Genomic DNA, 13,832 nt, shown 5'->3' with positions numbered 1-13,832 from the left:
TACATGCTTCTCTAAAGTTATCCAGGGAGCCTGAGCAATTGATGGACCTTGCTACAACACTGTGGCCAGTTCAGTAATATACTCCCTTATATACCTTTCCTTTACCTTTGCTCTTCCTAATTAGGTGTTAGCACAAACCTTTGACTTTGTCTAGGGAAATTGGGCTGAGACAAACATCATTGAATAGTTGCTATTATTGGTAATATTCCACCTACCTGAGACTCTTTGAGTCGCTACTTTATTCATACTACCCTACTATGCAGCCCAGAAAAACTTCTCTGCTTATTATAAAAGAGCAAAATTCTCATAATATTTTAGGGTCATGCCAGCAGTTCTAGCAGTGAAGGTTTCAAAGACATCTGCTTATGACTACTACATGTTTCTCAGTCTGTTTAGACATGGAACATTATATTGGGCTTAATAATTTGTATTAGTAGATTTTGATAGTAATTTTAATGATAGGTTTTCTATTCCATCCACATGTGTATATTAAGAATGGATAGTTTTCAATGCCCTAGCTCAGAACTGGAAAATTTTCTGTGGACCTCTGGGATTCACAGGAGGTTATAGATAATGAAGTGACATGACCAGAACAAAGCTTTATGAAGATAAACCTGGAGGTATATGGGATTTAGAAGGGAAGAGTAGAAATCACACGTGAAAGGCTGTGGACAATGGACATTAGTAGTAAAAGAGGTCCCTTTGGAGATGGGGAGGATCCTAAACAATTCTCGAACTTGGAAGTAAGTAAGCGGAGGGAAGCTGGAAGAATTTAGTGAGTGTACCCTGAGGAGTCATTGTAATAGTACAAATCTCCATACTTCATTCCTTAGTGGTGAGATGAAGACAACTTTGTACTTATTTGAAAATTTATTAAACACCTGCCATGAGACCACGCAAGGAAGTTTATATGTGCAATTACATTTAGCCCTCTTAACAATCTGTAAAGAATGCATTCTTACTTCCTCTCATAGATGAAGAAGGTTGTACTCCAAATGTGAAGTGCTCCATGTTGCACCCCTCCTCTTTGGCCAAGACAGAATTTAAACCAGAGATTTCTGACTCCAGTGCCTGGGCTGTCTATACTACAGTATACTGCCTGTCCCACACACTGTCCTGCATGGTTCAGGACCCAGTGTTTGATAGAGACACTAGAGGGTCATACAAGCCAGTCTGTAATCAAGCTGTCAGAGTTGGCTAAAGATTTTCTCCTACCTTGTTTTTATTCGTACAGATATTAGTAATGTCTACCTTTTTTCATGTCAAAAATAGGTTATTGCCGAAACCGGTTTGGCTCAGTGGATAGAGCGTCGGCCTGCGGACTGAAGGGTCCCAGGTTCAATTCCGGTCAAGGGCATGTACCTGGGTTGCGGGCACATCCCCAGTAGGAGATGTGCAAGAGGCAACTGATCGATGTTTCTCTCTCATCGATGTTTCTAACTCTCTATCTCTCTCCCTTCCTCTCTGTAAAAAATCAATAAAATATATTTTTAAAAAAATAGGTTATTATCAAGAACCTTCATGAAGACTGACAACATGTTGAAGGATGTGTTTTCATGCTTTAGAATCAAGGTATCTGAACAACCCTGGTCTAAAATGTAAGGAGAAATTATTGCAACAATAATATGTAATTTCCAGATGTAAAGTTCATTCCTTATGATGTCAAATTTGCTATCTTCTACTTCGGTGATTTTTTTTCTATGTTTATAGCAGAATTGTCTTCCCAGTTTTCTTATTGCAGCAACATAGCTATTACTGTGCATGGCACTCACAGTATCTTTGCTCTAGCTGTCATGTGACTCTGTTGAACTGAGAAAATATTCTAAGAATGAGTAAAAGTGTTTATAGGGTTGCCAGTGCAGCTGCAGGGGAGTTGAAGTAATTTCCCATAGCATCATACTAAATGCTGTTTTTACTAAAGTAAACAAACAGTTAAAACAAGTAAACTGGGTTCTTTATTCTGTCAGAAAAATGACCATAATTCTATAACATACCATTTATATGGAGGCGGATACTGGCATGTTATTCACAGTGTGCAGGAGCTCACACTTTCAAAAGAGTGAGGAGGAAATGCCTCTTGGGGCGGGAGCCAGATTCTCTCAGTCTTTGCTGGAACTCATTATAGGCTTTCCTCTTATTCTTGGCTCTAACAATTCACTACATTATTATTTAATCATATTACAGATTCAACTTATTCTAAGTAAACCATAAAGATAAGTTGAAAAACTGATTAGAGATGATTCCTTACTTTGCTTAAATATTCACTGTACAATGACTTTAACAAATTTTTTAAAAATATATTTTTATTGATATTTTACAATAAAAATCAATCAATAAAAATATATTGAAGGGAGAGGGATAGAGAGTTAGAAACATCGATGAAAGAGAAACATCGATTAGCTGCCTCCTGCACACCCCCTACTGGGAATGTGCTCACAACCAAGGTACATGCCCTTGACCGGAATCAAACCTGGGACCATTCAGTCTGCAGGCCAATGCTCTATCCACTTGAGCCAAACTGATTAGGGCGACTTTAATGAATTTAATGAAAGTAGAATTTCCTTTGTAAAGACATCTGTTTTGATAAACACTCCTGGGACTGCTGGCCATCCTTGATGTACCGATGCTACATATATTAGGACTCGTGTCCAAAGCTGCAGGAGCCACTTGGGCAAGTACCAAACCCTGCACACTCCTGACTTTGCTGGTGGATCCGACATTGGATATTTGTCATCCCTACAAACTATTGTCCCCTTACAGAATTCAGGTGGCACATCCTGTGTGCATGCATGCAGAGAATATCTGTCTCTCTGCCTCATGGAACATAGACACCTTGAGAGTAGAATCTATGAATGGTTTTGCTGACCGTGGTATCCCTAGAGGCTAGTTCAGTACCTGGCCCATGGAAGATATTCAATAGAAGTCTTTTAAATCCATGAGTTTATTTGTTTACTCATTTGGTCATTCGTTAATTTATCTATATGTATTAAGTGCCTTCTAAAAGATAGTCACCGGTCTAGGCATTAGAGTTAAATTAAGTATTAAAATTAATGTGTGTATGTTTGTGTGTATAAATTTTCTACAGTTCCTGATGAATCTGGAGCATTGGTCTCAAAGGAACATCTGGTAGTTTAAGTCACCTGTGGAGTTATGGTCACCATTAGTTTGTGGGTGAGAGAACCTTTCAGTGGTGCCATATGGATAGTCTTTAGATTGGAAGGTTAAGTGTATTCCTAGAATCTAATTTTAAAATATAAATTAATCTTTTTTTAAAAAATAACATTTAAAGTTGTACTTAGATATTTTAAGTCTAATAGTAGCAGGGTAAGCTAGCAATGTATTACTCTCTGAAGAGAGTCCCAGGTATGATACTAGAAATAAAGGGATGCCAAAACCAGAGGTGGGCACACAGGATGTGTAAAAGGGATTTGAGGGGATCTGGGAAGAGCATCGACAGTTCTTCTACACAAGGGTATTATCACAGACATGGTATGGCATGGGTGAGGAAAAAAATGGACTTATCTCTATTATTAGGATATGGGCCCAGAGAAGTTTAATTTTGTTCTCTAATGGCACATAGTTTTAGTTTTATTCAGATACCCCCAAAAGAAATATTTGCTGGAATAAACTGCTAGAACTCAACTGATTTATAAAATAGAGGCTGTTTGCCTTCTGTTTTATAAAATGAGGTCATTTGTAACATTTAACATGTTCATAGTAGTTCTTAAATAACTGGGATAGTAAGAGCTCCCTTCTTTCTTTCTTGATATACCCACCTGGAGTTAGGAATTTATTGCCATACACAAAGATGCTATAAATATATAAGACTAGGATTTCTCTTCTATGCCTTGTTCTAATGGTGCTTGATGAAATTTACTTTTGCTCAGCAGGATCGAAATAACTAAACACTTTGATTTAGTAAAATATTTAGGCAGAGGATTGTTTGGTATAGGGAAATAAGCACGCATCATGCAGGGTGTGTATGCTGTGAGAATAGGGACATAATAGAAGTGTAAAATTGTCAACACAATGTTCATTGGAGCAGAAGCCTCTGAGGTGACAATTAATGGTAAACAAACTGTGTGTTTAACTGGAAAAGGAGCATGCAATTTACTATTAACAAGATAGAAGCTATGCTTCCCTATTAAACTAAAGAATATTGTCAAATATGGAATTCCTTTGAAGTTTTCACTCCAGTGTTATTAATGGTCAATGCACCTGCCTGCTCTATTTATTAGGGACCATGTGCTTAGACATAATGTGTGAGAGAACAAAAGTGGCTGGCTCTGTCTACTTCCCTAAGAAACTCACAGTATAGGTGAGGTCTGCCATTATAGAGAGCATAGACCTGTAAAAGAATAACAGCTCTCAGTTGTTTGGTGGGGCCCTGGTCTATGCTAAGCATTGAAAGATATATTTTTGCTTTCATGATCTAGTTTCATCATTACCTCAACACTGCAAAGTAAGAATTATTACTCTCATTTTTAAAATGGGAAACTGAGGCTCAGGGCAATTAAATAATTTGTTTATGATAAAATAACTTGTTAGTATTTCATTGAGGATTTAAATCTGAACCCAAGCTATCTTTTTACTAAATTGAGCTGCTCTTTTAAAGAATAGTGTCATAAAGTTTAAAATCCAAATTGATCCGATACTAGAAGAAGCACACAAAGACTATCAGAAATGCCTTTTTAAAAAGCTGCATTTGAGAAAAAAGATCAATGAAGGAGCAGTCTGTTGATTAGGGCCAACATTACAATATTGATAATTAATATGGAGAGCAGACACTCTCAAATTTGCTTTTACCTTCTCTTTGAAAATAGAATTATCTTCAACTCATAGGAGGATAAAACAAGATTGGTTACAGGCAGGAGGATTCAAATCTATCGGGGTGAAGATATTATGAAGCAGCATCTAACGGGTCTAAATGAGCTCAGGGCTCCTACTAGAAGAAACGTGCCTTTGAAGACTGAGACAATCTCAGACAGACCAATGCTCCTGTTGAATTTTTTTCATAGCATCCTGTAAAACAGTGTATGTTATGATTCGTAAGTATATATTTATTTCTGTGGTTATGTCAGTGATTACTTTTCCATCCCAGGTATGGCACTAGAAACACAGCTCTATGTTGTGCTCTTTGTGGTGTTTCCCTTATGGCTGATAAAATGCCTGGGACATAGCTGGGCCTCAACACACCTTCAATGAGCCAAGGAATTTACTGACTGCAGGTGACTTCTGAGGAGTCAGTAGGAACTGACACAGATGATGACACTGCTTTTGAAAAAGATGTTGATGACAAATGGACACCTTTGATAAGAAGACACAAACTCATAGCTTGCAGGACAAATAATACTGGCAAAAATGTATTGACTGTTCCAGAAGAAGTTATGGAATCTGAATACTTTTAGGGGACATATATTTTATAGTTTATCATAGTTTTTAACTCCCTCTTCTGTGTCCCCCAGTTTTATTCCCTGGCTAATTTTTGGAAGCATTGTTGTTTAGAGTCCAACAGATCATTGACATTGACACTATGCAAAATTCTAGAATACATCATTGCAAAGATGGATGGTTTTTTAAATATTGGAGAGAAAAGAGTGATGTCTAAGACATACAAATTTCTAATTTCCAATTAACTCCTTTTTTTAAAAAAACAGTATTTCACAGTAACGTGAAGTAATTGGGGTATTGGAAAGTTAAAGGATTGTGACAGTGGTTTCAAACCGAATTTTCTAGCATCTTTTCAAATAACATGCTTGTATGGCCATTTTTTTTCCATTTATTAATCTTAGTTGGTATTTTCAGACTTTCTGTTCTGGTAGTTGAGGATCTAGTACTCATAACAGAATCAGGATAACATTCATGATCTAAAATATTAAGTGATCTGGGTAATGGGTTTCTTTTTTTTATTTTTTTATTGTTTTATTGCTTAAAGTATTACAAAGGGTATTACATATGTGTCCTTTTTTCCCCTCCCACCCTTGACAATCCCCTGGCCTCCCCTACCCCGCAGTGTCTTATGTCCAGGTAATGGGTTTCTTAAAACAGTGTGAGGATAGAAGTTACCCTGCCACAAAAAAAAAAAAATGTTGTTAAAAATAAAACAGAACAAAACAAACCTCCTACATAACATATGGACATGTTTAAAAGTTCCTTTACACTTTCATGATGATGTTTACTCCTACTCAGTTTTACCATTCAATCTGTTTAAGAATAGTTATAGCATCTGAGGTTCCAAAGCAAAAGGATGTATAGTTCTTCATCTTTTGCCACACTCATTAAAAAATAGAATACAGCGGATAAAATATTAATGAGTGATCGGTGCATTTATGGTTTTATTTCTACCTTAGGATGAATTTGATGATGTTTTTGTTGGTTTGTGCAAAGACTTTGATTGACAGGAAGTGGTCTATGTGATCTTGAGAAAATCATGTCTCTCAACCTTTTCCTCCTGGAGAAAAAAGGAGTTAATAAATCATTGCTTACCTCAGGGTTGTTGTGAGGATTATGAGGTTATATATAATATCTACCCTACCCCGAATCCTTACTATATGCCAGCATTGTGCTAAACTCATCAGCCTTTTTATGTCTAACACACAGTTAATCAAATATTAGTTATGTAGTTTGCTGCCCCTCATGTTCCAGGCAAAATTAAATCTGTAAAACAAAAATTCTTCTAATTTTTAAAGAGCTAATTTTGCTAATTTTCAACGAGCTCATTTTTTTGTTGACACTATTACAGATGACCTCGTTTCCCTCCATTCCTTTGCCCACCTTCACCCAGCCCCCACCCCTGCTCTCTCTGGCCAGACACTGCATATATATTCTTTGGCTAATCCCTTCACCTTCTTTCATCCCTTTCCCCCTCCCCCTTCCTATCCTCTCTATTTCATGCCTCTGGTTCTATTTTGTTCATTAGATTTCATATATAAGTGAAATCATATGGTACTTGTCTTTGGCTTGTTTCATTTAGCGTAATAATCTGCAGGTCCCTCCATGCTGTTGCAAAAGAAGCTCATTTCCTAAAAGTGAACCCAGCTTGTTGAATCTTTCTTCATCTGATACCACCTATACCACCTATATATGAAAGATTGACAATTTCTTCTTTAGTTTCCTTGTCAGAGATCACTTACACCAATCATTTGTGAGTTCAGGATATGGTACTGATGGTTTTGTAGTGTCATGAGAAAGAGTTATATAATGTGTGGCACAAAATTTCATTTTTTCCTGTCTAGTTCATATTATGTCTTTCTCCTGCCCTCTTCTTTTTACTTTCTTTCTTCTTAATCTTCCTGGGAACTTCACATTGGTTGTTTTCTGTTATGCAAAACTAGTGATCCTTTTTTAAAGTTTTGTTGTCTGATATCCAGGCTCTTGAGATCCCATTTTCCACATCATCATTTTCCAAGGTAGTTTTCTTTTTATTTTTTTTATTTTTTTATTTTTTTTATTTTTTTTTATTGCTTAAAGTATAACAAAGGGTATTACATATGTGTCCATTTTATCCCCCCGCCCTAGACAGTCCCCTAGCCTCCCCTATCCCCCAGTGTCTTATGTGCATTGGTTATGCTTATATGCATGCATACAAGTCCTTTGGTTGATCTCTTACCCCCCTACCTCCTGCCCCCCAACCCTCCCCGGCCTTCCCGCTGCAGTTTGACAATCTGTTTGAGGCAGCTCTGCCTCTGTATCTATTATTGTTCAAAAGTTTATAATGGTCTCTATTATCCATGAATGAGTGAGATCATGTGGTATGTTTCCTTCATTGACTGGCTTATTTCACTTAGCATAATGCTCTCCAGTTCCATCCATGACGTTGCAAATGGTAAGGGTTCCTTCCTTTTTAGAGCAGCATAGCATTCCATCGTGTAGATGTACCACAGTTTTCTAATCCATTCATCTACTGATGGACACTTAGGCTGTTTCCAGATCTTAAATGTACGACAGGAAACCATAAAAATTCTAGAAGAATTCAAAGGCAACAAAATCTCAGACATATGCCGAAGCAATTTCTTCACTGATACAGCTCCTAGGGCACTTGAAACTAAAGAGAAAATGAACAAATGGGACTACATCAAAATAAAAAGCTTCTGCACAGCAAAAGAAAGCATCAACAAAACAACGAGAAAACCCACTGTGTGGGGAAACATATTTGCCAATGTCATATCTGATAAGGGCCTAATCTCCAAAATTTATAGGGAACTCATACAACTCAACAAAAGGAAGATAAACAATCCAATCAAAAAATGGGCAAAAGACCTAAATAGACACCTTTCAAAAGAGGACATTCAGAAAGCCAAGAGACATATGAAAACATGCTCAAAGTCACTAATCATCCGAGAGATGCAAATCAAAACAACAATGAGGTACCATCTCACACCTGTCAGACTGGCTATCATCAACAAATCAACAAACGACAAGTGCTGGAGAGGATGTGGAGAAAAAGGAACACTTGTGCACTGCTGGTGGGAATGCAGACTGGTGCAGCCACTATGGAAGACAGTATGGAGTTTCCTTAAAAAAGTGAAAATGGAACTCCCATTTGACCCTGTGATCCCACTTCTAGGAATATATCCCAAGAAACCAGAAACACCAATCAGAAAGGATATATGCACCCCTATGTTCATAGCAGCACAATTCACCATAGGTAGTTTTCTTTTTAAAAAACAATCCTACAGCCGAACCGGTTTGGCTCAGTGAATAGAGCGTTGGCCTGCGGACTGAAGGGTCCCAGGTTCGATTCTGGTTAAGGGCATGTACCTTGGTTGTGGGCGCATCCCCAGTGGGGGGCATGCAAGAGGCAGCTGATTGATGTTTCTCTCTCATCGATGTTTCTAACTCTCTATCACTCTCCCTTCCTCTCTGTAAAAAACCAATAAAATATATTTTAAAACAAACAAATAAACAAACAAAAAATCATACATTTATCAATGTATTACATTCACATGGTTAAAAATCAGTAGAACTAAAAGGTGTATTTTGAATAAAATATTGTTTCTTGTCCCATTCTTCCTCATTTTCAAGTCCTGTTCTCCTAATACATATCAAGTTCAGCTCTTTTACAGTTTTCTTTTATAATTGTCAACATCTTTATAAACGTTTATATTTGTATTGCTTTTTCTTAATTTATCAATCTCAGTGGTTTTAGACTTCCTGCTTTGCTAGTTCAGGATCTATCAGTCAATACAACCCCTTCCACACATCATATAACTCTTAACACATAATATACACGTGTTCCCTCATACTATTCTCTCAATATAGTTTAGCACATTTATAATGAATTCAATACTCCGTTTCCATGTTATTGAATAATTAAATATTATTTGCTGTTGAGCCTAGTAGCATATTATGTTTCTTCCTTTCCAGATTTACTCTATTACTTTACTGAATGTATTATTCTGTTTGTATTTCTCTATTTTCCACTTCCCCCAATGGCTTTAATAAAGCTGTCAAACATTTACTAATATTTTTTCATATGTTAAAATATGAGATAACAAATAAATTTATTAAAATCTTTTTCCCACTTGGAAGCCTCCTTCCTATCCCGCCATCACCCTTCTTCAGGCCCAGCTGGTTATTCTCAAGGTCTCCTGAACAAATGTTAGACTTGGTTAGTGTTTGATCTTTATCTGGGATGCTACATAGTCTTCTTTCTTGGTTTACTCTTTTATTTTGCCGTTCGTCTTCTCTAAGAAAGGGTGCACGAGAGTTTATTTGAATCCTTATGTTTCCAAATGCTTATTCTCAAATTAGATTGATAATTTGACTACAATAGTATACATTTGTCATTTGATTAGAATAGTGGCCATTGAGAGTATCTCTCAAATGATTTCCCTTGTATTTTTATGATTCCCACCTTGCGAATTATGTCTTTTCAAGGTATAATTCAACTATTCCTTTCACCAGCTTCATTTGCAGGTATGGTGCTGTGTTACTATTAAACAAATCAGTACAGATTTTCATTCAGAAGCAAGTAGCTTGAGTTTTGTAGGAGTTTACTATTTTTCCAGTGAAGGTTCAGGGGCATATGGTTTTCAAGGGCAGTAGTGTCTTTAGTGCTGGAGCCAGGAAAAGTTACAGTGATTTCCAGTGCAAGGTTGGTGGAGGGTAAAATAAAAAAGTTTCCTCATCAGGGTGGTTCTGGACCTTGGCACTGGAAACCTGATCTTGAGCTGTTTTCTCTATCCCTTCCAATGATTCAATGAATTATCCACTATCTTTTAGAAATGTATTTTTCTTGGCCAACAGTGCATATTCTCCTGTTTTCAACTAAGATTGATAGAGTTAATATGGAGATCTAGACTAAGAATAATTTTGGTTTTCTCAGAGGGAAGGTAGGGGAGGGTGGGGGTAAGGGGGAGAAATCAACCAAAGGACTTGCATGCATGCATATAAGGATAACCAAGGGACACAGACAACAGGGGGTTGAGGGCATGAGTGGCAGGGGGGAGCAATGGGGGGATAAGGACACATATGTAAAACCTTAATCAATAAAGAAAGAAAAAAAAAAAACTTGAGAGGTTTTGCTTCCCTGTCATTGAGTATCTAGTGTTGCTGATATCATGTGATACCTATCCTATATAATAAAAGCGTAGTATGCAAATTGTCCCCTCAACTGGGAGTTCCACTGGGAGTTTGACCAGGGGACAGGGCCAGCCAGGGCCAGCTGGAGAAAGGGAGGGAGGCCCCAGCTGGCAGCAGCAATCGAAGGAGGCCCCAGCCAGCAGTGGGAACAGAGGGAATACCTGGCCGGCAGCCGGCAGCCGCTAGAGACCTTACCAGTGCATGAATTTCATACACTGGGCCTCTAGTCCTATATAATTAAAGGGTAATATGCAAATTGACCCTAATAGCAGAACAACTGGGAATGACTGGTCGCTATGACGCACACTGACCACCAGGGGGCAGACACTCAATGCAGGAGTTGCCCACTGATGATCAGTGCGCTCCCACAGAGGGAGCTCACCTCAGCCACAAGCCGGGCTGATAACTTTGAGTGCAGCAGTGGTGGCGGAAGCCTCTCCCACCTCCTCAGCAGTGCTAAGGTTGTCTGACTGCAGCTTAGCCCTGCTCCCAGGCTGCTAGAGGGATGTCTGACTGCCAACTTAGGCCTGATCCCCTGGGGAGCAGGCCTAAGCTGGCAGGTAGACATCCCCCGAGGGGACCCAGATTGAGAGAGGGCACATGCTGGGCTGAGGGCCGCCCGCCGCCTCCCCCCCTCCCCCCCCCCCCGTCCCCTAAGTGCATGAATTTTCATGCACCGGGCCTCTAGTTATTTCATGAGTGCCTTGTCTACACTAATAAAAGACAAAGATGCTAGTTGACCATATCTTTGCTATGCCCAACCAATGCCCACCAGCCAATCAGAGTGACTATATGAAAATTAACCCAACCAAGATGGTGGCCAGCAGCCACTGAGCTGAAGCAAGCAAAAGGCTTGGTTGCCCTGGCAATGGAGGAAGCCACCTGCCAGGGCCGGCTGTGGCCTCTGCAAAAGGCAACAAAGTTTCAATTATAGAAGATAAATAAATCCCACATACCTGCTTCCAGCCAGCCTACACTGGGAGTTTGGGTGGCTGGGGGATGTGGCAAGCCTGCAAACAGCCATCAGCTCCTCACCCAGGCTGACCAAGCACCCAGCGGGGACCCACACCCTGAAGGGGCTGTGGTCAGCCTGCAGGCAGCCATTAGCCCCTCACCCAGGCTGGCCACACTCTCATGGGGTGGGGGTCCTCTCTAGGGGGCTTGGCCAGCCTGCAAACAGCCATCAACCCCTCACCCAGGCTGGCCAGGCACCCCAGGGGGGACCCCCACCCTGAAGGGGCTGTGGCCAGAATGCAAATGGCAATCAGCCCCTCACACAGGCTGGCCACACTCTCATGGGGTGGGGGTCCTCTCTAGGGGGCTTGGACATCCTGCAAACAGCCATCAACCTCTCACCCAGGCTGGCCAGGAACCCCAGGGGGGACCTCTACTCTGAAGGGGCTGTGGCCAGCCTGCAAACAGCCATCAGCCACTCACCCCATTAGGACCTCCCTCCCTGAAGGGGGTGTGGCCAGCCTGAAAACATCCCTCAGCCCCTCACCCAGGCTGCCCAGGCACCTCAGCAGGACCCCCACCCTGATCCGGGACACCCTTCAGGGCAAACCAGCTGGCCCCCACCCATGCACCAGGCCTCTATCCTATATCATAAAAGGGTAACATGCAAATTGACCCTAACAGCAGAGTGACTGGGAATCACTGGTCACTATGACACACTCTGACCACGAGGGGAGCAGACGCTTAATGCAGAAGCTGGCCCCTGGTGATCAGTGTGCACCCAAAGGGGGGCTCTGCTCAACCACAAGCCAGGCTGATGGCTACCAGTACAGCGGTGGTGGTGGGAGCCTCTCCCCCCTCCATAGCAGTGCTAAGGATGTCAAACTGCAGCTAGGCCTGCTCCCCGATGGCAAGTGGACATCCCCTGAGGGCTCCCGGGCTGCCAGAGGGATGTCTGACTGCCAGCTTAGGCCAATCTCCCGGGGAGCGGGCCTAAGCCGGCAGGTGGTCATTCTCCGAGGCATCTCAGACTGCGAGAGGGCACAGGCTGGGCTGAGGGACCCTCCTGAGTGCACAAATTTTTGTTCACCAGGCCTCTAGTTTATATATAAGCTTTCAGAATCTTCCTTTAACTTTTGATGACATTTCTAGTGATGTTTCTTATTTATTGTTCTGGGTATTCTTGTGGACTCTCTTTCTGGAAGATTACTTATTTCAGTTCAGGGAAACCTAATATTTCTTTCATAGTTTCTATATTCAGGTTTTCTGGAACTCTTATTAGATGTTGGACAGCAGGATGCAATGCTCTCACTTTGTTGTTGTCATGTTTTCCTATATTCTATCTTGTTTTATATTTTAGTCTATTTTCTTGGGTTTCTCAACTTCAACTTCCATCCTGCTTTTGATTTAAAAAATCAGTTATATCTTTAATTTTTAGGAGCTCTTCTATTTTAAACTCTGGAACTGTTTCTTTTGATTGCATCAGTTTCTCATTTTATAGACAGAATAAAATCTCTTTGAACATCTTATGTATTTCAAAGATTTTCTTCTTCATTACCTTGTATTATTTTTGTTTGTTTGTTTCTGTTTGTTTTGATCTTTTACTTTGGAGATTTTTCTCAAGTGGTAAACATTGGCTTTCCATTTATATTTAAAAAATGTGTCATTAGACTTTTGATCAGAACTGTTTATTCTAAACAAAAACCCTCTAGTTTTCGCCTGATGTTCTGAGAGTCCAGTAGTTCAGTATATGGATTTATAAAAAATTCCCTGCTCATCAGTTCCATGAATCACCCACTTCTCCATGAGTCTGTTGTTCCCTATTAGGAGCCTCACTGGCTCTATTTTTCCAGAAGAAAAATTATATCCCATCCCTCACACAGCTTAGGTACAGAATAAGTTGCCTGACTGCACCAGGTAGAGAAAGGAACCTGGAGAGAAAGACTTCATGTCTCCACTTACTACAAGTGTAGATCTTTAAATGTTTCTCTGAGTTCACCCCAACTTTTCAATGTTTTAGTAAAGGTGATTGATTTCAAAGCCTGAGCTTCCAGGTGTTTTGTTAGATGAATTGGCTAGCTTCTTTTTTGGTTCCCTTTGACACTGATGTAGGCTTTAACTTCCTGTATTCTGTCTGATAAGTCAGTCACCACTTCTCCATCTCTTTCATCTCTCAAATATTTGTTGAAATAATTTTTTTCACTCTTCCACCACCATTTTAAATCCAGCTCCATAAAAACCTTTGCCACTGCTACCACCACTGGGGCTGCCGTGACTCAGACTGTACCCAGCAC

The sequence above is a fragment of the Myotis nattereri genome, assembly GCF_964212035.1.
Source record: "Myotis nattereri genome assembly, chromosome: 3".
NCBI classification, from domain to species: domain Eukaryota; kingdom Metazoa; phylum Chordata; class Mammalia; order Chiroptera; family Vespertilionidae; genus Myotis; species Myotis nattereri.
Note: the sequence above shows the minus strand (reverse complement) of the source record.